The sequence below is a fragment of the Macaca thibetana genome, chromosome 9 (genome assembly GCF_024542745.1).
Source record: "Macaca thibetana thibetana isolate TM-01 chromosome 9, ASM2454274v1, whole genome shotgun sequence".
Lineage (NCBI taxonomy): Eukaryota > Metazoa > Chordata > Mammalia > Primates > Cercopithecidae > Macaca > Macaca thibetana.
Window position 1 is genome coordinate 8,900,552 of NC_065586.1, and position 24,031 is coordinate 8,924,582.

At 36.8% G+C, this 24,031-nt stretch overlaps 1 long non-coding RNA gene across 1 annotated transcript in view; it reads right to left on the reverse strand.

The window, feature by feature from the left end:
- Positions 1 to 274: 274 nt before the first annotated feature.
- Positions 275 to 24,031, reverse strand: part of LOC126962002 (uncharacterized) — a 34,729-nt gene continuing 10,972 nt past the window's right edge. Inside the window, exons 2-5 of the long non-coding RNA XR_007728559.1 lie at positions 9,815 to 11,197; positions 8,428 to 9,717; positions 3,920 to 4,142; positions 275 to 455 (exon numbers count right to left, since the gene is read on the reverse strand). This is a non-coding gene — a long non-coding RNA (uncharacterized LOC126962002). The remainder of the gene's footprint in view (positions 456 to 3,919; positions 4,143 to 8,427; positions 9,718 to 9,814; positions 11,198 to 24,031) is intronic.

Genomic DNA, 24,031 nt, shown 5'->3' on the forward strand with positions numbered 1-24,031 from the left:
AAATTAATAGGAGGCTGGCTGAGTTGACATGGCTATTTTGATTTTTTATTTTATAAGTTGAATTCTTTCTTTTCTCATCCTCACTCTCCTTTACTGGGCTTTCAAATAATGTTAGCATTTGCCCATCAATGCAGGGTATACCATAGATCCAATTATTTTCATTTTATTCATACATACTCCACTTAACCCCCCCAATACATCCTCCCACTGGAGCAAGCAAAAGGTAGTTTATTGGCAACACAGAGGAACACACTCTGGACCAATTCTCTCTTTTATATGTTACAGCATAAGGTCACTGGAGCTAACCATCTTCCCAAGAAGGACATCTTTCTGAGGGTATCAAGGAAGTGTGCTCGTCAGGATTTCACGCTTCCTGTCACTCTTCACATCTTTGTTCTCCTATACTGCTGAAGCAGGTACAGTTTTTCATCCAGGAGCTCATCAACAGCTTATTCCTTTTAATCAAACAATGAAAGAAGAAAAGATAAATGAGTGAAGAAGCTAGCATTTCTCTATGCAGGTTGGGGCAAACTATAACGTTTCCTCTTTCTTTTTTAAAAATAATATATTTATAATTTTATTATATATATTATATAGATTATCTCTCTCTATATATATATGTATGTATGAAAAGTATGCCAAATGATCCATATAATTGCTTAAAAATTGTCCTTGGTTCAGAGCAATATGTAGTATAGAAATAAAGAACTTGCGAATCAACTAGAATAATCATCTTCTAGATTATATATATAATCTATATATAATATTATATATATTAAATGTGTATATATAATCTACATATGATCTCTCTGTATATAATCTATCTATATGTGTGTGTTGTGTGTGTGTGTATATATATATAGAGAGAGAGACTGGGTTTTGCTCTGTTGCCCAGGTTGGAGTGCAGTGGCATAATCATGGTTCACTGCAGCCTCAACTTCTCAGGCTCAAGCAATCTTCCCACATCAGCCTCCCAAGTAGCTGAGACTACAGTTGCATGCCACCATTCCTAGTTAATTTATTATTATTATTATTATTATCATCTGTAGAGACAGCATCTCACCATGTTTCCCAGACTGGTCTCGAACTCCTGGGCTCAAGTGATCTGCCCCTTTCGGCCTCCCAAAGTCCTGGGATAATAGGCAAGAACCACTGTGCCCGGCCTATATAATTTTTTTGAAACTGCTAAGAAATCTTTCCACCCACAGGTTGTCAGATGAGGTAGAAGCCCTATCTCCTCAGTGAATATTCTTTAGGATGTTTAGTATGCTCTGTTTGATTCGTTGCTCTTTCACTCTTGCTCTGGGCCAAGGTTGCCTTCTGGTGGCTTTCAGGGGTTCCTCCTTTTCATATAAGCAGAATTTGAATTGGGCTCCTAGGTTTAACCGGGCGGGCATTACTCACAAACATATCGGTTTTCAAAGTAGCCACATCCAGGACTCATAAAAGCATCCTGATCACTTCACTAAATAAGTGAGCTTCTATAACCAGAATATCTCATGTCTTTTATTTTTTTCTTTTCTCTCTCTCTTCTTTATTCTATTTTCTATTCTATTTGAATAATGACATGCAGATAGGATGCCATTATTCTGGGATATTTTTCACATTATATGTGTAGGAATTTAAATGTATACTTGCAGGATAGAGTATGTAAATCATTCAATCTCTCTGTTATAAAAATAATGCAGAAAGTCTTCAGTGATTAGCTGTCTCACAACTACTATTGTTGGGTCTTCTGAAGTATGAATTTTATGTGTGAATTCCAAATCTACGTGCTCCTCTTTTGGATCAAATCACCACCAAAACAAAAACAATAACAACACAAAAGTCTTTATTGTGGCATCTGTCTTTCGTAGTTCTCATTATAACCTTGACTTCCTCTCCTTAACTTTTTTAATGACAAAATGTGCAGTAGTCAAACACAAATGAAATAAGCTGTGTTGACCTCAGATAAGATTGAATTGGGTCACTTCCACTAAATAAAGTGAAGTTCAATTTTGCACTATGCAAAAAGCAACCTATTGAAGTTACTTATTTCTGAGAATCCCTCCCAAATTTCCAATCTGACACCTCATTGCTTCTCACGTTTGTCTACTGAACATGGTGACGTGAATTTTCTACTGGTAGCATTAGCTGTATTGTGAAGTCATATTTCAGTATTTTCACTTTTAAATATATGTATTTTGTGAGCAGTGAAATGGCGATAGAAGAGAGTTGACTGTGATTAAGCTAAAATATGTAAATGAGCATTTCCCGGTTTGTTTTATTGGGTGGGGTAGGGGGTGAAGGCAAAATCTACTTTAAATGATCGAAGGTTCCTCTCAAGAATAAAAACAAAGTACAGTACAGTGAAACTCCCAAATACTATTTTCCAAGGTACCTTTGTCTATAGTGAAACACAAAGTGACTCATTTGAACGGGGTCTATGTCTTGGCATATCACATAAAAGCCAGGCCAACACAACAATTTCCCCCAGAAACAGTGTTCTTTATTAATGCCACCAGGCAGTAGACAAGCTGTCACCAACAGAGTCATTATAATGCTCGAGACAGAGTATCCCGATAACTCTGCTTTATTCTGCAGGAGTCGCTCTGTGCCACTGCATGACTGAGCGTCTCCCTCACGTTTAGAAAAGAGTCAGTTCATGTTACCACTGTAAACTCAATCCCTGAACATATCGCCTCACACCAACAGGACAAAATGCAAATGAGAACACTTTGCACTTTATAAAGAATGTTCCTGGAAAGATGGTCAAAGTGGTTTATAAACTAGAACTACCTTTTCTGAGAGTAAACAAAGGCACGGAGTGGTTAGATAACAGTGTCAATGGGATAACTTATTGGAAGACAAAGTAGGAAAAAAAAAGCTTTGAAGTGTATTATGACCAACAGGTATTATCTTTACGCAAGCATTCTGAAAACTATCATGAAAAACATGTGAAAACCTGATTTCTAGTTCAGCAGAGAAGGTGTCGTTTTCTCCAAAATGACAGGGTGATTCACTGATGAAAAGTGTTCAAATGTTAAACGTCAGTCTCTGGGTGGTCCATGAGTCCAATCTTTCATTTCTATCAATGTATACACAAGTTGGGAATCTGACTTATTAATAATAGTAACCTGATATTGAGAGGTAATACATTTGGTTTTTCTCAAACCAGAGCCAGTCTTCTCAGGAATTTACCTGTCAGTAGAATGGTGATTCTATAACCTGCTTCACCTTTCCATCAGTTGCGTAGAAATGTTCTCCAAGAAATTATTCTTCCTTCAGTAAGCCCAGACCTGATGCAATATGGAGCAAAATTGACTAATGACAACATCTGAAGATCAACAACAGAGTTGTTTAGGAATAGTAATCCCATGTTTCTGTCATCCTAGGGCTTAGTGGTTAATTTATTTAAATGACTATATTGAAAAGTTAAAAAAAACAAAACAAAACTCAGCTTGGTAGACATGTTAGAAAGGGGAGCCTCTCCAGACTTTTAAGGGACGGAAAAAGTAGTTAAGAAGCTACTTTGCTAGCCCCTGAATGGGATGGTCAAGAATTCTACTCTCAAAGGCTAGTCAATCTGTTTTCTGTTTTATATCACGTGCTACCCTTGGTTAGTGACAGACTCTTTTTTTCTTGCTTTTCCCTGTTAAATTGTCACCCATGTAATTACTCATCAACAGGAATTATTTTCCTCTGGTCTCCAATTTTAATCCTGAGAAGCTTTTCTTATTTGTGCTTTTATATTTTTTACAAGACTTTTTTAATTTTTAAAAAAATTTTAATTTTTTAAAATGTTGTTCTTATACTTTTCAAGTTGCAACACTGCAAAATAAAATGTCCCAGGAAAATTATAATCCGGGTAATCAGATTCACATAACAAATATATTTGCTTTTCCATTCAGTGGCTTTTCCCAAATGGAAACACACTTACCATACTTGATCTGCAGTCTTTTGACATTCTCCTTTGCCTGGTAGTACAGGGCAGGTAATTTTGTCTTAGAAGAAAGAATGCGAAAGAAGCAATAGCTTTAAGTGAGTAACAATCTTAGTTCCTCAAAGTCCAGGATGCCAGGTCAATAGCTCTATGAGGAGGGTTGCAGGGAAGTTCTTCTTTGAAAACTTCTTTGAAATTTCTGGAGTTATACATCTCTATACTGTGAAAGAAAAAGAGAAAATGAGAGGTGGACAGAGAGAGAGAGAGAAGAGAGAGAGTGTCATTACAGTTTGAACTAGTGCATACACGTACACATTAGGGTCACTAGAAAAGGCTTATACAAGCCACTCTTCTTAACAAAGTCATTAGGAATAGGTATCTTTTATAAATAACAATTGATAATAATTATTTATATTATAGGTCCAATGGAGAAGATAGGACCCAGGTTAGACATTTTTGACACAAAGAGTTGCAATCCTCTCAGGATAGATACTTTGAGGGTGAGCCCAGCCTCTCTATAATAAACATGTTATTTTTTAGTTTTCTTATTAATCTTTCCCAATGCTTCAAAGAAAAAATATTGGAAGGATGTTTGTTCTTGTAAGATATTAAATGAAAAAATAAGAATAAAAAGATAAAAGACATTTTCAACTCCAACTCTTGGGGAGTAAATTAACTAGACAGTGTCATACAATGATAACTACTGCATTCACATTTTGGGAAATGTATAGAATATGTTGACCATCTAGCATCATAAACGAAATGACTATAAATAAAAAAGATCACCTTCAATAAAAGCTTTAGGCAAGGGAGTGCTCAGGTTTGATTAACCATTTTCCACCAAAAGCAATCTCTTCTCAGTTGAAGATATGGACAACATTAATTGGGTAAACGCTTGTTGTAACTTTGCTATATACTATAAAATATATATACGCTATGTATTTGTGAAGAGCTAATCCACAATTTTAATCTGAGCAAAAGCAGTATCATTAACTAACAATAGTCACATATTTCCAGAATCATAACAACACTGTTACTTGTCGCATCCACGAAACTCTCTACATTTAATGCCATCTAATTCCTGTAACAACAAACCAGGTAAAAATACTTTCCCATATTTTATAAATGATCAGAAAACAAAGGCTCTGGGATGCTAAGTAATATTTGCAATTAAAAAGCTTAGATTGGTCTCATTATGCTAAATTATCATTATCTTTTATTCGTTTATTTTTTGTTTCTTTTATCTAGATGTGTTTAGGAATATCTCTTAATTTTTAATTATTAGACTGAAACCTGATTAAAATAAAACTAAACAGTTGCAGGATAAAACTATGACCTTAAGTACACTAGTGGGCTGGAGGCTAAGAGAGAGCTAAGGGTATGAGAACCAAGTTCAGGAATACACCAATGTAAAGCTACATGCATAGTCCTGGTACAAAATTTCTTGAGTTGCATGGTGACATTTTCAGGGAAATAATTCACTTGCATCACTAGCTCCAGAATTTCATGTGTAAAAAGTGGATAGCTGAGAATTCTTAGAATGCTTGAAAACTATTAAGACTCAAAATAAAACAATTCTACCTCCATTACACCTGTTTGACTGACATTTGGGAGTCAGCCACTCCCAACATTTAAAACATATGATTCTTTTAGGAAGCTTTTTTCAACATTTTTCAAATGTACTACTTTTTGTCAATAAAATTTTGAAATCACATTTCCTTGTATACCTAATAATATACTGTTTCTTCCAGGCATAATTGAAAGCCTTTTTTTAATTAAAAATGGAAAATATCTTCTTTTACTTACTCGTATTTCAGTACCATGGTAATGTCTAACAGTGCATTCGTATATTGAAAAGTGCTGCATTTGGATTTACATGGCTTTAGGCTTCAGGTTAATCATCACATCCTCTTTACATCTAAAAATAGCTCATGTCTTTCCAAATGGGTACCAAACCCTCTGATTTCTTAGAATTTGTTTTTCCCCCTACTTACATTTGAAGCCACCCACCCGTTTTTTTCTGTCTTTTCATGGCTAAAGAGTAGTATTCTGCAGAAATTTTCATTCACCTTCCCTAGGAACCAACGTTCCATTACTCCCATTACAGAATGTCTTTGATGTGCACATGGGTGAGAAAAAGCAAAAGAACCAAAGTCAGAGGAGGTTTGAATGTGTGGGGTATGACATTAATTTGCACTTTGAATAATCATCTCAGGATATGTCTACAGGATGTCAGCATATTTGCTTCAAAAGTGGGGAAAAAACCCTGAAGTCAATCAACTCATTGGTCTACCCAGTTTAAAACAACTGATTTGAATTTTAAAAGTAAGTTTATTATTGCTCTGTATTATATAGAGACAAATATGTATGAATATGGTTATATAACCTTCTCATAGCTCTTAATATGTACACATTTAAACAAAGTACTTATAATAAAAATCAGGGAACTTTAAAAGTATTACTATATTTATTTTTATTTCTTAGTATATATTTAGCTTTCCTAAACCAGTTTAGTTTTAATGATATTCCTATTTCAATAACTTTTGAAATGAAAGAAAGTGTTGTTCGTTTAACATTTATTTCAGATTAAACGTTGTAATAATTTTGGTCACCTACACTTAGAGTTGAAAAATTTACATCAGCATTTTCAAAACCTTCAGAAAGTAAAAGAAAATAACTTTTAGAAAATGTCTAGTTTTCTTCTAGTATTGATGCAAAAGAAAGTTATGGCGTTAATTGTAAGCATATAGTGCATTCAGAGTTTTACTTTTAATCTTTTGATTTAGATAAAATAAGGCCAAAATATATCTATTACAGTGTCTCCTTATCTTTATGTTGCTTAGGACATTTTTCTACCACTGCATCTTGGGCACAATTTATTTGATAGCCTAATGAGGGCTTTTTCTGTTATATCCTGTCCACTGGGTAAGAATGAGAAAGAAAATCTGTTGAGTTGAATTGTGTGCCCCAAAATTCATATGTTGAAGCCCTAACCTCCAGTGCCTCAGTCTGTGGTCTTATTCGGAAATAGGGTCATTGAAGAGGTAAGTAGTTAGTATGGGGTCATACTTCATGGATGAGGGTGGGACCCTAATCCAGTATGACAGGTGTCCTTATTACAGGAAGCAATTTGAACACAGAGACAAACTCCCACAGGAAGAACAACATGTGAAGGTAAGTCAGGAATTGGAGCAATGATTCTATAAGCCAAGGAACACCAAAAATGGCCAGGATGTGACCAGAGAGAGGCATGAAACAGATTCCCCCAGCTCACAGCTTCAGAGGCAACCAACCCCACTGACACCTTGATCTTCAACTTGTAGCCTCCAGAACCGTGAGACATTTCTTTTCTTTAAGTGTCCCTGTCTGTGGTACTTTGTGATGGCAGCCCTAGCAATCTACAAAATCTAATATAAATTCCAACCTGAGGAGGCTCATTTCCTTTCCTTTGAGAAAGAAAACAATATTTTATGTATCCTATGTGATTACTGTCCGCCCTTTCCTTATGTATCTTCATATATGGAAAAATATAGAGAGAGCCCATACGGCAGACTAGTACATTATATAGAGACTTTGTTCATGCCCCAAGATTCTCATTAAAAAGAAACTGGATCAGCCATAACGACACATCATGGTTTTGCAAGTCTGTTCTTGACTTTATGGTCCAAGGAGTGTAATTTAGTCCCAATCAACTCTGCACTAATGGCAATGCCATCCATTTTTCTACATAAGAAGGGAGCCTCAGTTTCCTCATGCAAAAAAAAGAATAAATTGCATTAAAATTATTTACTTTATTGTACACATTTTTACTTTATGTAAAAATCATTTTGAAATGAAAGTTATATCACTAAATATTTGACTTAATACAGATTTGGACCTTCAGTATTATTACTATCGAAGATTTTTTTGCTTTCACTAAATTGTACATGTACATATATTTAATAAGAAATTTGAAAAATGTATCTTCTGAACTAATATCTAATTAATCTCTCTTTATAGCCTCTTTAAAGGGTAAGAGCTTGTTAAATGAATGAAGAAGGAACAAGAATCAGTTCAAAGTTGGAAAGAATAAAACTGTGTGTGTGTGTGTGTGTACGCGTGCACGCGCACGTGTGTGTGCGTGTGTGTAGTTGATTGGCTGGTTTGAGAAGGTATTTATTTTTCCTTCATTTATGTATAAATAAATGTTTTATGTTGAGGTAATCATAGATCCACATGGATGTGTAAGAACTACAAGAGAGTGATCTCATATGCTTATGCCCAGGTTTCCCCAATGGTAACATCTTGCAAAAGCATAATACAATATTATAACCAGGACATTGACATTGATACAGTCAAGATTCAGAGCATTTTCATCACAGCAAGGATTCCTCATGTTTCTCTTTTATCGTTACACCCACTTCCTTCCTGCATGGATTCCCACATTAACCCCCTGGCATCCACTAGTCTATTCTCCATTTCTGTCATTTTCTCATTTCAAGGATGTTATATAAAGGGAATCATACCATATGTAATCTTTGGCAACTGACTGTATTTTCAGTCGGCATAGTTCTTTGGTGATACATCCAGGTTGTCGAATGCATCGACAGTTTGTTCCTTGTTATTGGGAGTAGTAATCCATAGTAAGTTGTACTGTGTTTTGTTTAACCATGTATTCATGGAGAGATATCTGATTATTTCCAGGTTTTGGTTATTATAAGTAGATGTGCCACAATGTTCAAGTTTGTCTCATTTCCCTGGAATAAATGCGAAAGAGAACAATTGCTGGGTCATATGTAAGTACAGTTGAATATTTAACTGTTTAAAAAACTGCCAAGCTGTTTACTATTAAAGAAATGCAAATTAAAACCACGGAAAAGTATTACTGCACATCTAGCAGAATGATGAAAATAGGGACAAAAACAAACACAGCGAGGATGCAGAGGACAGGTCACTGTCACATTACTGGTGCAAAACCAGTTTGAAGACACATACTTTATCTATATTTCCTGAGGTCATTTATTCTCCATTTTAGATCCACTCTTAGAGATCTCTCGAAATCTACTTGGTGAGCTTAACTTTAAATAAAGGTACACCTCAGAATTAAGGACAAGAATCTGCAGTCAGTCCTCATTACTTATGGATTTCATGTTTACAGACCTGCCTACTCCCTAAAATTACCTGTAACTCCCAAGTCAATAGCCACAGCCATTTCATGTCCCTTCACAGACATGTGGAGAGCAGCAAAAAAACTGTCACCCAAAGTGCATGTTCCCAGATGAGGTTCAACAAGGCGACATTCTGCCTTGCTCCTGTTTTATGTCTCATACTGTACACAACTGTCCTTTTGGTGTGTGGTCTATTTAGTGCTACATTCTTCTCATTTTGTGCTTTCTGCTACTGCTTTCACTACAGTGATATAGCACCATCTAGTATTCCTAAGTGCAAGAAGGCTTCAAGGTGCCATATGAAGAAAAGAGATGTGTTTGATAAGCCTTGTTCAAGTGTTAGTTACAGTGCTGTTGGCCATGAATTCAATGTTAATAAATCAATGATGTATGTTAAACAAGGTGTCCTTTAACAGAAACACACACAAAACAAGGTCATGTATTGATTGTTTTATGACAATGTGTGACCAGAGGCTCGAAGGAACATCCTCTGTGTTTCCCGTGGGAACAACGGTTCAGTATTTGGTAATTCAGGGCTCACAGCAATGACGTTCTTTAAAGAACATAATTACCACAAACAACAAGAACTGACTGCGTGTTACTCTATGGAGGAATCACAGTGAAATCATAACAGCAACACAAACCAACCTAAGACAAGAACATAATTACCACAAACAACAAAAACTGACTGCATGTTACTCTATGGAGGAATCACAGTCAAATCATAACAGCAACACAAACCAACCTAAAACAAACCTCCCTCCAAAAAATACCTTCCTGCTTCCCAATTCACTTTTCTTTTCCTCATCAGGTAGACTTAGGGGACCACACAGCCTAGTTTTGGGGAGAAAGTCTTGGTTTGTCAAATGTATCAACAGTTTGTTTCTTTTCGTTGAGGGTCGTGGTCCATAGTAGACCACTTTTTCATGTATTATCAGTGTCTTATTTTGTAGTCAAAATACCATGGGGTCGGGTGCGGTGGCTCACACTTGTAATCTCAGCACTTTGGGAGGCCGGGGCAGGTGGATCACGAGGTCAGGAGTTTGAGACCATTCTGGCTAACACAGTGAAACCCCGTCTCTACTGAAAATTCAAATGAAGTATTATTTGGGTGTGGTGGCAGGCGCCTGTAGTCCCAGTTACCTGGGAGGTTGAAGCAGGAGAATCACTTGAATCCCGCAGGCGGAGGTTGCAGTGAGCCGAGATCACACCACTGTACTCCAGCGTGAGCGACAGAGCGAGACTCTGTCTCAAAAAAAAAAAAAGGTACCATGGTTGGAATGATAAATGATATTGTCACTTTTGTTAGTGGTGAGGTGAATGGCATCTGAAATATGTATTTTTTAAGGTATATAATGAAATTGCGCTTAGGGGAGTTATAATTTACTCTATGTATTTTTATACATACTTAAATCAATACATTCTTACAGACTAGCTTCTTTACTAGTAACGTACAGGCTGATTTTCTCACTCCATGGATGAATATGGACATGAATCTAGGAGTGGAGATCCCTTAGTCACCAGCTCACCCCAGGTGTCTTGCTCTTATCTTTCAGAGGGGAACATTGGTTGGGGGTCGCTCTCCACCATGTGCTGTTCTCCAGGACTTTGGGTGAATCCAGGTGTGGGAAAGAAGGTAGCATCAGCTGTAAGATTCAATGATGTCCCTGGTGCAGCAGAATACAAACTGCAAACTTTGAAATGCCTTCGAAACTCCTTGGCTCCTCCTGGAGGCTCAAACTTGAAGGAAAGCACTGATTAGTTTGAGACTCTGGGCTTGAACACTAGAATCATGAAACCTCCCTCACAGCCCTCGTGCGAGGAGTACCTGGGGATATTCCTATGTGAGCCAAGGGGCTACTAGTGAAGATGCCATCAGGAGCTCCACAAGAGGGACGGGTCTCGGGGATCTCCTGGGCAGCAGAGGTAAAGTGGGGAGAGTAATTCTAGTGACCAGAGTGAGTTTCTGAACTCACAGTTTCTGATGATCAGCACTGTGATTCTCGACTTCCAGCAGTGAGACAGAAAGATGGCATCAGATAACCTTGCTGTGGCTCCCGGAACCTCAATCCTCAGCCCATAGACCGTTGCTCCAGAAAGCTACATGTGATTGAAATGTTTCATGCCACTGGATAATGAAAAAAACAAAAACAAAAACAAAAACAAAAAAACCCAACAACAACAAAACTTTGCCACATAATTCCAGTACTAGATTATGACATTGAGAGAACATCTTTATTTCTATAGATCTTGTGGAGGTAAAAAAAATTATATTTTTCCGGATACTATTGAGAAGTCTATTACATAAATACCTTAAGACTTGACAACGGGAGTGAGAAGCAATTATCTGTGTAATAACAATGCCGAAAATGTAGCGATTTACTTCAAACTGCTATTACTTTGTAAAGACGAGCACAAAGGTTTAGTGCTTTCACTCTGAAAAGGGATTTCTGTAAAGTAGACAAAATAAAATTTCAGTTAATGTTTGGCTTCATTCCACTCCCCAGACTGGAACCTTGCTTTGGTGTTACTTAAGTTAGGAAACTGATCGCAATGTTTGAAAATGTAAGTAAATTCATCAGTTTCAGAATCATTTTTGGCTTTCCATTGTTATAGAAGCCAGAAGTTAGTGAGAAATAATCTACCATTTCCTGGGAAATTTGGTCAATGTATCTATATACCAGAAATGACTACATGTTCATCAACTCTTTAAGTGCATAATTTCCAAAACTCCAGTTAATATCTTTATGAATATTTAGGAAAGACTGATGCTGTATCGAGAAATTTTCTGTAATAGACAAGCTGTGAAATTGCTCTCTCCTTTCTCACCTTCAAATTTAGAGTGTGGCCCATTGAAATACCTATATCTGCACAATTTATAAGCAATTAGAATTACCAATTTTTAGAAGTGGATCTACCCAGGTAGAATTGTGAATTATTATTTGCATGATACTTAAACAATTTTTTAAAAATTACACGCATTGTCACTTTTGAGTTTGATCATTGCAGGTAAACTGGTTACAGCAAATTTTAAAATTCTTATTATGCAGATTAGGCAACTAGGTGTCAAGAACTTTAGTTCACTTGACTAGTCACACTATTACTAAGTACACAGCATGACTCAACGCATGCTATTGAAGTAAATGTCACTTTTCTCTCTATCTCTATAGCACAGATCCTTTTATCCCAAATGGGTGGTCTTTGTTGCTTTACTAATGTCCTCCCTTCCCCTCTTTTCATGGGCCTCTTCTCTTCTTGGTGTTTTGTTATGTTAGGATGTTCAGCTCTAGCTTGTCTCCTTAGGGGTGGGAAAACAAACAACTGATTGCTAAAGCTTTCGAGTCTCCAAGGCTGTCATTCGTAGTGTTCTCCACATCTTTTTAAGAAGAGCATTAAATCGCAGCACCCACATGGTTATGTCCAAGTTCCTCCTAAACGGCCACCACCCATCCATGCCGTGGTGTGTTGGGCTGGATGGGCAAATGGATCTGTTTTCAGATTTCAATGTCTCGGTCACATTGAAGTAACACCCTAAAACAAAATTTGGTTCAAATTTCCATAACCTTTAATCTTTTTGCAAAGCTAATAAAGTAACATAATCTTGCATTACATATAGACAGAGGAGGAAGGGAGGTGAGGAAATGAATAAGGGCTCATTTATCTTTATTTCTTCTTCTAGAAAGTAAGGGTGTTTATCTAGAAGCTACCTAAGGTGTCTTCTAGCTTTATGATTATATGTTTGATGATATTCTAAGGGTTGGGTTTATACTTACTCATATCCTTCAAACCAGACTTATGGTGATTGACTTTTATTTTGGATATTTCAGCCCCTCTTTCTATTTTTATATCCACCATTGATTTAATATTATAAAAATTTGATAGTTGCTACTAACATTATTCAGAGAACTGTGGTTTTATGGGTTTATTTGGGAAAAGTTTATGTGTCCACTCACGGACTCCCCTCTCCCTTCTTCCCTCTCATTCTCTCTCTCTCTCTTCCTTCCTTTCTTTCTCTCTCCTTAGGATGCATTCTGAGCACATATTATATGCTCAGCACTCTGCTAGGGTCTGGGAACATGATTGTGAGTAGGATACAAGCTATCTTAAAACTTTTACTCTTTTTTGAGACAGAGTCTCACTCTGTCGCCCAGGCTGGAGCACAGTGGTATGATCTCTACTCACTGCACCCTCCACCTCCCAGGTTCAAGCATTTCTCATGCTTCAGCCTCTCTAATAACTAGGATTACAGGCACGCACCACCACACCCAGCTAATTTTTGTATTTTTAGTAGAGATGGGGTTTCTGCATGTTGGCCAGGCTGATCTCGAACTCCTGACCTTAAGTGATCCAGCTGCCTTGGCTGCCCAAAATGCTGGGATTACAGGCGTGAGTCACTGTGACCGGCCCTAAAACTTTTACTTTTTGGGTGTGAAAATGCCCAGTGAATAAAGAGTGTTCTAGGCGCAGAGGACATGCTTTGAGAAGACTAGAGGTAAAATAAGGAAATTAAAGGAAATGATGTTCCCAGTGTTCCCATGATATGTACAGAGAAGAGATGTGAGGGATGGTGGTCATGTAGGCTACACAGATGACCATGGGGGAAGCTGGTGAACCATATTAAGGATTTTGATTTACTCTGAGGGCGTGGAAAGCCATTAGAAGGTTTTGAAATGAAGAGTGACAAGTTGAAATTTGTGTTTTTGAAAGATTATTTGGACAGCTGTGGTGCCAATGAATTAAATGAGGTTAAGACTAGAAAAAGGAAGAAAATGTAGGCAATATGAATGTAATTTAGACATGAGTTTTTGAACTTGTTTTGGCGGGAGGGGTAAAGAACTTTAGGTGGGTTGTAGAGTATTTAGGAGAGAGAATTCCTAAGATTGCATAATGTAGGTGATGTTCAGGGTGAGAAGGGGAAATTCTCCTCCTTCTGGCCCACAATTCTGCCAAGTTTTCAAATGGGCAGCTGGGTAGATCATTAGTAGTCTTTACAGAGTTCGAAACCTGAAAAGGAGAAAAGATTGTTTTTAAGTAGGAGGAGGATGGTAGGAAGAGCGCAGGATTTTTTGGAAGGTAGAGTAAATGATAATGGAATTAAATGAGTTCTCTATTTGGTTATGCTGGATTTGAGCACTCAGATGGAGAAGTGCAACTGGCAATTGAATATTTTGGTTTAAATATCAGCAAAGAGAGGAAGACTGGGGTGAACTTTTATAATGTTTCTGTATGGAAGCTGGTATATAAAAGGAGATTCAGGGCTTTTAAATCTCTTTTAGGCCTTTAGATAACCACTTTTTTGTCTGTTTGATGAGTCATATGAGTCTATGAAATAGTTATTTAAAATATTTAAACTCTGAGGCACTTTTTAAACAAAGGTTTGACATAGGCATGATTTTTAACTGAGTAAAATATCTAGCCAAGTGTGATATAAAAGTTAAAACCACACCACAAGAATAGGCATTTCATTTTTTTTTTTTTTATCCTGGGCAAAATATAATGATCTATTTTCAAATAATGTGTATATCTGTGTGGATGGGGATGGGAAGGGATTGGGTTTTATAAGCATATTTTAAAGGCTCAAAGGGCTTATACACATCAAATGTTCTTCAAAAACAACAACGTGGTGATTGAAGTGTAAATGAATCATGAAATATATGGATTAAATATGCCTGGGTTTATTACTCATAATTAAAAATTTAAGACTTGCTTTGGGCAAAATATGACTAAGGTTTTCTATTGAACCCCAAACACTCAGAAACATTGAAACATTGTAATACCAAATCTTTCCAAGTTTGTAAGGCCTGAGATTTCTATAGATCATATTCTATATTTCCCCTTAGAAATATATCAACACTTACTTTAAGAGGTCTAAAATACAATGTCTGGGAAGAAATAACGTTTCCTTGAAAATTCAAATACAAGTGGGTCTTTTTAGAATAAAGTATGCAAATTAGAAAATTATTTGAGTAGAATTGGATCTGATTGACAGAATTTGGGTATAGAATGAACCATACGTCTTGTAACAATGGACTACATCTAATCAGCTGAAGAAAAGCAAAGCTCAGGATCAAATCTCTATGACTTCACAGCCGCACACGTGGGAAACAAAACACAATTTAGGGGTTTTCGTTAAATACGAAGTCGATACACATCTGCAATGTGATGGTGCTGCCATTGAGAAGCTATTTCTACCTCGGACTAAATAAAGAATTAAAGTGTCTGGACACTGCTCCAGGCCAGTCAAAACATGATTTAGCACTGCGTCCATCACATACTCAGTGAGTTTTTCCAGGGCAATTGGTCTCCATCATGAATAGGTTCCAGATAACTCCTCATGTAGGAAACTATGAGCAAGCCCAGGAAAATAGACAGTGCTAGAAGGAGATGAAAATTACTTAAAAATAACTGGAGGAAAACAACATGTAAGAGAGGGCCAAGTTCTGATTCTTAACAAAGAACTTTCCGGCGGGGCACAGTGGCTCACCCCTGTTATCCCAGCACTTTCGGAGGCCGAGGCTGGAGGGTCGCTTGAACTCAGGAGTTCAAGACCAGCCTGGGCAACATGGCAACATCCTATCTCTACTAAAAATGCAAAAATTAGCCGGGCATGGTGGTGCATGCCTGTAATCAACACTCGGGAGGCTGACGCAGCAGAATCACTTGAACCCGGGAGGTGGAGGTTGCAGTGAGCCAAGACCACGTCACTGCACTCCAACCTAGGCAACAGTGTGAGACTCTGAATAAATAAATAAAAATAACTTTCCATTGGTTGATGTTACCAAAATAGGAATGACACTATTGCCTACTGCTCAAGGAATAATTCCCCTTAATCAGAGGTCTTCAGGTGAATAATTTGGGTTGTTGTAAATACAATTGATTATCACGTGCAAATAAGTATTTAATAGTTGTCTGTACATTAGTGCACATGAATCATATGCCTTATGTAGTTTCCAAGGCAATCTTAGCTTCCTCAAATGAACCTTTCCTTTCCTTACCATCTAAACATTTTTCACAAGTTGTAATAAATTTGGTGCTCTTGTCTGATAAACCAGGAAGACATGTGACCAAATGCATTTCAGGATAATGTTTGCAAAGTTCTGTTAACTTCGCTCAATAATCATCTTGCACCATTTTAATCATTTTTTTAAAAAAAAATTTCTCCATGACATCTACAACCCTGCTGGTAAGCTACAAAGCCTATCTTTCTTTAGTTTTGAGGCATATTTTCAATAACCAATAGAATTACACTCAGATAGCCTCTGGATGTCAGAACTATAGGTTGTCGTAGCACTTTGAGCTTACATCCCTTGTGAAAGAGAAGTGGGTGTGTGACTAACAGGTTAATGATAAAGACATTACTCACAATGTATTCCATCCTAAACCCTGAACCATTTGTCATTTTGTTGCAAATCCCTTTTGCTGAGATTTTGCTAGAAAGAGTTCCTTTTCCCAAACCATATTCACATATTTTTAGATGTAACTCCATCCCATATAACTCTGGTCAAGTGCTTGAAACAAACCAGTAAGCCAGCGGTGGGTTATATGTCATATGCTCCAGGCAGTGGCAAGAAGGGTGATAAAAGAACATGAACGGCAGGGTGTGGTGGCTCACGCCTGTAATCACAGCACCTTGGGAGGCCAAGGCAGATGGATCACGAGGTCAGGAGATCAAAACCATCCTGGCAAGCACGGTGAAACCCTGTCCCTACTTAAAATACAAAAAAATTAGCCCGGCATGGTGGTGGGTGCCTGTAGTCCCAGCTACTCGGGAGGTTGAGGCAGGAGAATGGCGTGAACCTGGGAGGCAGAGCTTGCAGTGAGCTGAGATCACGCCACTGCACTCCAGCCTGGGCGACAGAGTGAGACTCTGTCTCAAAAAAAAGAAAGAAAGAGAAAGAGAGAGAAAGGAAAGAAAGAAAGAAGGAAAGAGGAAAGAAAGAAAGAAAGAAAGAAAGAAAGAAAGAAAGAAAGAAAGAAAGAAAGAAAGAAAGAAAGAAAGAAAGAAAGAAAGAAAGAAAAGAGAAAGAAAGAAAGAAAGAAAGAAAGAAAAAGAAAGAAAGAAAGAAAAGAAGGAAAGAGAGAAAGAGAGAGAGAAGGAAGGAAGGAAGGAGGAAGGAAAGAAAAGGAAGGAAGGAAGGAAGGAAGGAAGAAAGAAAGAAAGAAAGAAAGAAAGAAAGAAAGAAAGAAAGAAAGAAAGAAAGAAAGAAAGAAAAAAAAGAAAGAAAGAAAGAAAGAAAGAAAGAAAGAAAGAAAGAAAGAAAAAGAAAGAAAGAAAGAAAAAATGAACATTTATGGAGAGTCTGTCCTATGTGTTAGGTGCTTTCAGGCATTTGATCCTGGTGGTAATATTGAGATACAGGAATTATGATCACCACTTTACAGATGAAGGAATGGATCTTAAGAGAAGTTAAGTAGACAGTACATAGTTCCAGTGGGGAACTTCATGTATGTTCCATTTGCCACATGAAAAAAGTAAAAAAAGTATGCTCTGGATCCTCTGTTAGCAGATATTTAATGTACCGCTTCCTTTATTTATAATAATTTATTTTACAATTTATCAACTAAAAGTGAATAAGTACTTACCCAGTTCAATTTGCACTTAGAAGATGTAGCATAATTCTTTGCCTACACTAGGTGTCCTAAAATTATTTAAGAATTTGTAAGTAAATGAACATATGAATAACACATCTCACACATATATTTAAATGACTGAGCAAGAATACTTGAATTCTACAGTTGCATGGACAAAAATTGTTGATGAAATTTCTGACTATAAGACCCCTAACAATTGTATAATAAGTTGAATGGCAATTATTCCACTAGAATGTGATGTGAAAGCCTGAAATCAAGTGTGTGTGTTTTGAGGGGGGGGTGGCGGGGGAAGGCTGGGCATTTCATTTTATTTTGTTTTGTTTTCTCACCTCACTAATCACCAGTATATATTCCCAATTACAAAGTGTTGCTTCAAATTCCAATTCTTGCTTTTTTAATTAAAAACTGATTTATATTTTAAATTAATATTCATATTCAAATGAGTATTTTGGGGGAGACTGGGGACAGCAAATCTCTTCGGAAGACCTCTAAGAAATACTTTTCTTAGTGGTACAAATACCTTAGGAGTGAATGATGAGTATAGGCCACCGTGGTACATGTGCATCTGATCAAGTGGTCTCCCTGCCTCACCTTGGCCTCGTCCTCTCTCCCTCGCTCTCTCCCATCCTTCTCCTCTTCCTTCCTTTTTTAGGGATGCAAAAAATGTTTTAAATAATAATTTTAAGGTTTTATTTTAAAGATGCAGCAAAGCATGCCATTTCTAGCCACCCAAGCGTTTCAAAGGAGAGCCAAGAAAGGATAACTACAACGCAAAGAGAAACCCAAAGTAGTGGAAAGTGAGGAGGAGAGAGGATTCAGCAAACAAGAAAGTGAAAAACTGTCCTCGAATCAACCTCTACACAAATTACAGTGCATTGTGCTCAGTTCTCACAAACATGTTTTCTTCCGCAAAATTTTAACATTGAAGCCTTTTCTAGCTAAGCCGCATCTTCCTTTTTGACACATACGTGTCCATCATTTACTTATTTAGCCTTATATCTTATACATGAGAGAGAAACCTCAGGATCTCTAGGTTTTCTATAATGAATACAAGTTTTATATAATCATTGATCTTGTGCTTTCTTCATTCCCCACATACCTGTGCTTAAATGAAATCTAAAATTTTATTGTCCAATAATTCGTGAAAGCACATATAAAGACAGTGTGAAAAAAAATAAGAGGCTATATATTGCATAACATCATGGATAACTTTGAAGGTAGTTAAAACATTTTAATAGTTTCATCTGACTTCAAAATAAATGTGTGCAAAAGTTAGTAACAATGCTATGAACTTAGTTTAAGTAGCAGCTAAACTGTAGCTATTAATATACCGTAGAGTAGTTGCTGCCAGTTGGAATAGAATGTTCCAGGCCAAATATTAATAGATGCATTTATTCCCACTGAGCAAGCTAAAAAACTAATAAAGTATTAGTTTGGTAATAAAGTAATTAGTAAAACTAATAAGTATTGCCCACAGATTACTCTTGCTAATTCAGGTTTATGAAAACATGAATTTGTATTCCACAAGAATATATTCACATGTGGTTACACTGCTTACCTAATTTGATTCAATCTAATGAATATTTCCATGTATGATTTATCCCTTATTCCCTATTTTTCTATATAGCATCTTTCCAGCTATGTATTCACCTACCTATCTATCCATTTTATATTTGACACCTAAACTCATTTGATATATTTCAAGAAAGTAAAATTAAACTGATATGGCAGTTATTTGTTGGCAAAATAAAGATAGATTAGTAAAGTCACATTTTCTCAGAAATGTTGTTATTACAAGTAACTGTCTGTCATGATGTCCATACTATAGTTGAAGGTCATGGTCATTTACCAAAGTCATACATTTGGCAGGACAATATTATATCAATTGCTCAATTTTGGTCATTTACCAAAGTCATAAATTTGGCAGAACAATATTATATCAATAGGAGTGACACTTTTACTCCTACACACCTCTAATAAAACTTTCCATCATGAGTTCTTACGATATTACTTGGTGATATAATGACAATGTGGGCATTTCCACAAAATCTCTGTAACTGCCAATGACATTTATACAGCTGTGAAAATGCATAGAGAATACAACATACAAAATAACACGACATATTTTCACATGCTGTGCTCTGGGCATTACTAAATTAAACCTATGATTTCCACAAGTTCCTTTTATATGGCAGTGTCCTATCTAGAAGAAAATTTAGACATTATGGAGAACACACAAGTATCCCGCATTTCAGTTTTTTAATATGAAGCAAGTTTTATCACATGAAAAATATGACAGCCCTTGACATTTCTTGGTTGTGAAAAGCCAGTTGGTCAAGGAAGTCCTGTTCACCTGGAGAAAACTTAGGACATCACATTTCACATGTGTGCACTGAGCACAGCCACTGAGACCTCACTCACGTTTCTCCTATGCTGCTTGGCATCTTCCCTCACCACTTAAGTGATGGAGATTTCTCTCATCAGGGCTGCTCACATACCTGAGGGGGGTGACAGCAAACACTTGGGGAGGAGTCTCTTAAACTGAACTCTCCCTCCACTTGGTCTCTAAGGCATGGCCTTCTTCACAAAACCTTTAAATCTATCATTAAAACTAAGGATGAAGAAACAAAATGGCTCAGAGAATGCAGCAGGTAATGTAAATTCACACGGAGAAGCAAACAGCCATTGATAGCAGGTAGCTTTTTCTTGCAGGCATCACGTTAAACAGGTAACAGTAAAACACTTAGGGCCAAAGACAGGAGCTCAAATGTCTCTCAAGCCATTTCACTCAGCCCCTTCTACTGTTCAAATTTCTGCTTCCTCATCTCTAAAATAAGGATAGTAACACCAGCAGTTTTTAGAAGCTGAAGGAGATGAAAGTACTTCTAACTCCGAAAGGGCTAGCTGACTCTTATTTGATGCCTCGACTTCTATTAACCAATTTGAGAGAGTTCTCCAAGACAGCGGCATTCTGAAAAAGTGGTCAGAGTGGACAGAGAGAATTCACTGGGGGAGAAGCGTGGGGAACGGAACAAACAGGGAAACTTAGATTCCTTTCTAGATGGTTTCACTTTCTTCATGGTTTTCCTAAAGCACTTCTGTTTTTGACCTGCTGCAAGAAGTTTCACATAACCATTAGCAAATGGAAACTTTTGTCAAACGTGGACACCAGAATGCAGTGTATCCAACTGTATCTTAACAGGCAGAAAAGCTGAACAAGCCTGACTGGCAGCAGACACCAGCTTCTATGGCGTAACTCACAAGTAACGAACACTCAATCCTATATTGATCATATACTCTATGCAAAAATGCATTCCATTCATTTATCATCATACCTCTAACTTGGAAGGTATGGAACATGCAGTGCACTGTGTACAGAGAATTGGGCTACAATTTAATCTACTTTGGAAATTTTATTGAATCTGTACATGTGCATGTGTGGGTAAACACAGCCAGTTAAAATGAAAAATAATTGAAATCAGCATTACATTAAACAGATTTGCTCTATAAATTCTGCTCATTACACATAACTAACATAGACTCTTTGATCAAAGAGAGATCAATGTAATTCAGTGACTCACCTTTCATAAAGAGTGTAATGAAGCAATTTTCACTATCGGCATAACAACTTCTTGCATAAAACCTATTTCAGTAATTTTAATCAAATATTTCTGAAAAATAAAGCATGTGCACCTTTCTTCTTTTGGATACTATTAAATTATTACCAACAGCCAAAGCAGCAAATATCTCTCTGTATTGGCTAGATATATGCAAAATTGAATAATCCAATAATTATTTCCATTTACTGAATTTATGAAAGAAGTGGAAACAAAATGCAGTTTGTGGGTAAATAACAACAAAAATCTGAGATGCTTTTTGCTATTTTTGCCTTTTAACAATGCTTTCTGAGAATTTAATTATATTATTCCACTTAACGGAATTATATTATTCCATTTAATTCAACCCAATCCATTCTAACAAAAAAAATATTCAAATTTTGTTTGAGCACAGTGCCTAGAGTTTGAGCAGGGCCTGGGTGATGTATCATAAGAGTGCATCCTAGAAACAAAACATTTTAGAAACATGAAACATTAAAAGTGAAAAATGTGACTGCCTTAAGTGGTGCATACATGTAGTTTAATATAAGATTCCTTTTAATCTTGATGAGTTTTGAACATAAACCGTTATACCGTAAAGGACATAGGGAGTCAGTAAAAACTTTGGGCTAAGCCTTAGACTTGTTGGCAATGCTGTAGTTTATTTAAAATCGGAAAGCATTCCCCACTAATGAACAAAGGGAAACAAAACAAACAAAAATTATACTCAATATGATTACCCAGCACTAGAACAGTAAACTTAATACCCTAATTCTACTCCCTTTATTCAGAGAAAATAGATTTCTTAAAAGTCAAACCCTACTAATATTAATCAGAACTGAGAGAACTATTATTAAATAACTATATTTAGGGAAATGTTTATTGAACTCACATGAAGTTCAACTTCATGGGAACAGAATTCTGTCTTGTTCCCTTCCGCTCCTTAGTGTATAGAACAGTAACCAACAAATAGTAAATACTAGATTGTTACTGAGTGAATCAGTGTGGTGGATTCAATATGCAGGCAAATATATGGAGGATGTTTTGGAGTCCTGAAAAATGTTTAGGTGAAAAAACAGTAAGTATTACATATATATCATGATCATAAATTATTTAGTGGTAAGGGAAATAATTAGAGGGAAATATCTCCAAAATATTAAGTTGCTTAAGGGGAAAAAAATACAGTGTTATTTCCCACTCCCACTCAATGTATCTCTACAGTTTCCAAATTTTCCTCAGTGGGTACAGATTATTTTCACAATAAAATAGTTTTTAACAACATCCTTTCACTTTCTAAAATAACTATTAATGTGAATGGTTGTGGCTACTGACTGGAAAAAAAGGGGCAGTTCAGAAAGGTGAGAATTTGGAAAAAGAAAATGGATCTTTCCTGTGTTTCACTGAAAACAGATGATTAAAATATGATTAATATAAAATAATAATTTGAACAAGCTCAGCTGTGCCTATTAACTCAGGAACATGACTTGCTGGATACCAGCTTGGGTGAGCTGGGAAAGCCATGGGCTCAGTCTGTTTCAGTTGCTTAACCTAAAGTTACTTAAACCCAATTTCAGGTCTTTTTTATTTTTATTTTTTCTTAATCTGTGAGATGGGGTAACATTAGCACTCATATCCTATTCTGAGGATTACCAAAGTTAACACTTGTTAAAGCATGTTGAACAGTGCCTGGCTTATGTTAAATGCTGTTAATGTAAGCTCTTATTATTAACCATTGTTCACCTTATACGAGGGACTGCAGAGAAACAAACACAAACATATTCAGCTTCATTCTGGACCTTTAACTCTGCCAAAACCCCTTCCTGTCTAGAGCAATACTTCCCTTTCCCCTTTTCTTGTTTTTCTCAGTGCTGTGTCTGGTCTGTGACATCAAATATTATCCTGCATATATGGCCACCAAGCCTGTATTCTCCCAGATATATATATATATATCTGTTTCCACTTCCTGCTGTGCAGCAGTACCACCAAGAACCCTTCCCTTGGTTCTCAGCTTGATGTATTTTGCTTTAAATGATATACACAGACTGGCTATTCGAAAACAGTTTCCCCCGCCCCTCTTTGAAAAATCAGTGCTGTGTTGATATTGAAATTGAGGTACATCTCATCTGAGCAGTGCTTTGGTTAGTTTACCACTTAGAATCAACTCATCTTGTTCTATGCTTTTGCCCAGGGCAGTATCACACAACATGTAGAAAATTAATAAATGTATATTGATAACTGTACTTACAGAATGCTTCTAGTGAATATTTAGAAAGCTTACTAGGCCTAAATCCAGGAGCTAAAAGGTGAAAATTGTGTTTACTTTCAATGTATGGATACTTACTGTCTCAGTAATGGCAGTTTGTAGCTTAAAAAAAATAGCGCTATATATATGTGTGTGTGTGTGTGTGTGTGTGTGTGTGTGTGTGTGTGTGTGTGTGTGTGTGTGTGTGTGTGTGTGTGTGTGTGTGTGTGTGTGTGTGTGTGTGTGTGTGTGTGTGTGTGTGTGTGTGTGTGTGTGTGTGTGTGTGTGTATGTGTGTGTGTGTGTGTGTGTGTGTGTGTGTGTGTGTGTGTGTGTGTGTGTGTGTGTGTGTGTGTGTGTGTGTGTGTGTGTGTGTGTGTGTGTGTGTGTGTGTGTGTGTGTGTGTGTATGTGTGTGTGTGTGTGTGTGTGTGTGTGTGTGTGTGTGTGTGTGTGTGTGTGTGTGTGTGTGTGTGTGTGTGTGTGTGTGTGTGTGTGTGTGTGTGTGTGTGTGTGTGTGTGTGTGTGTGTGTG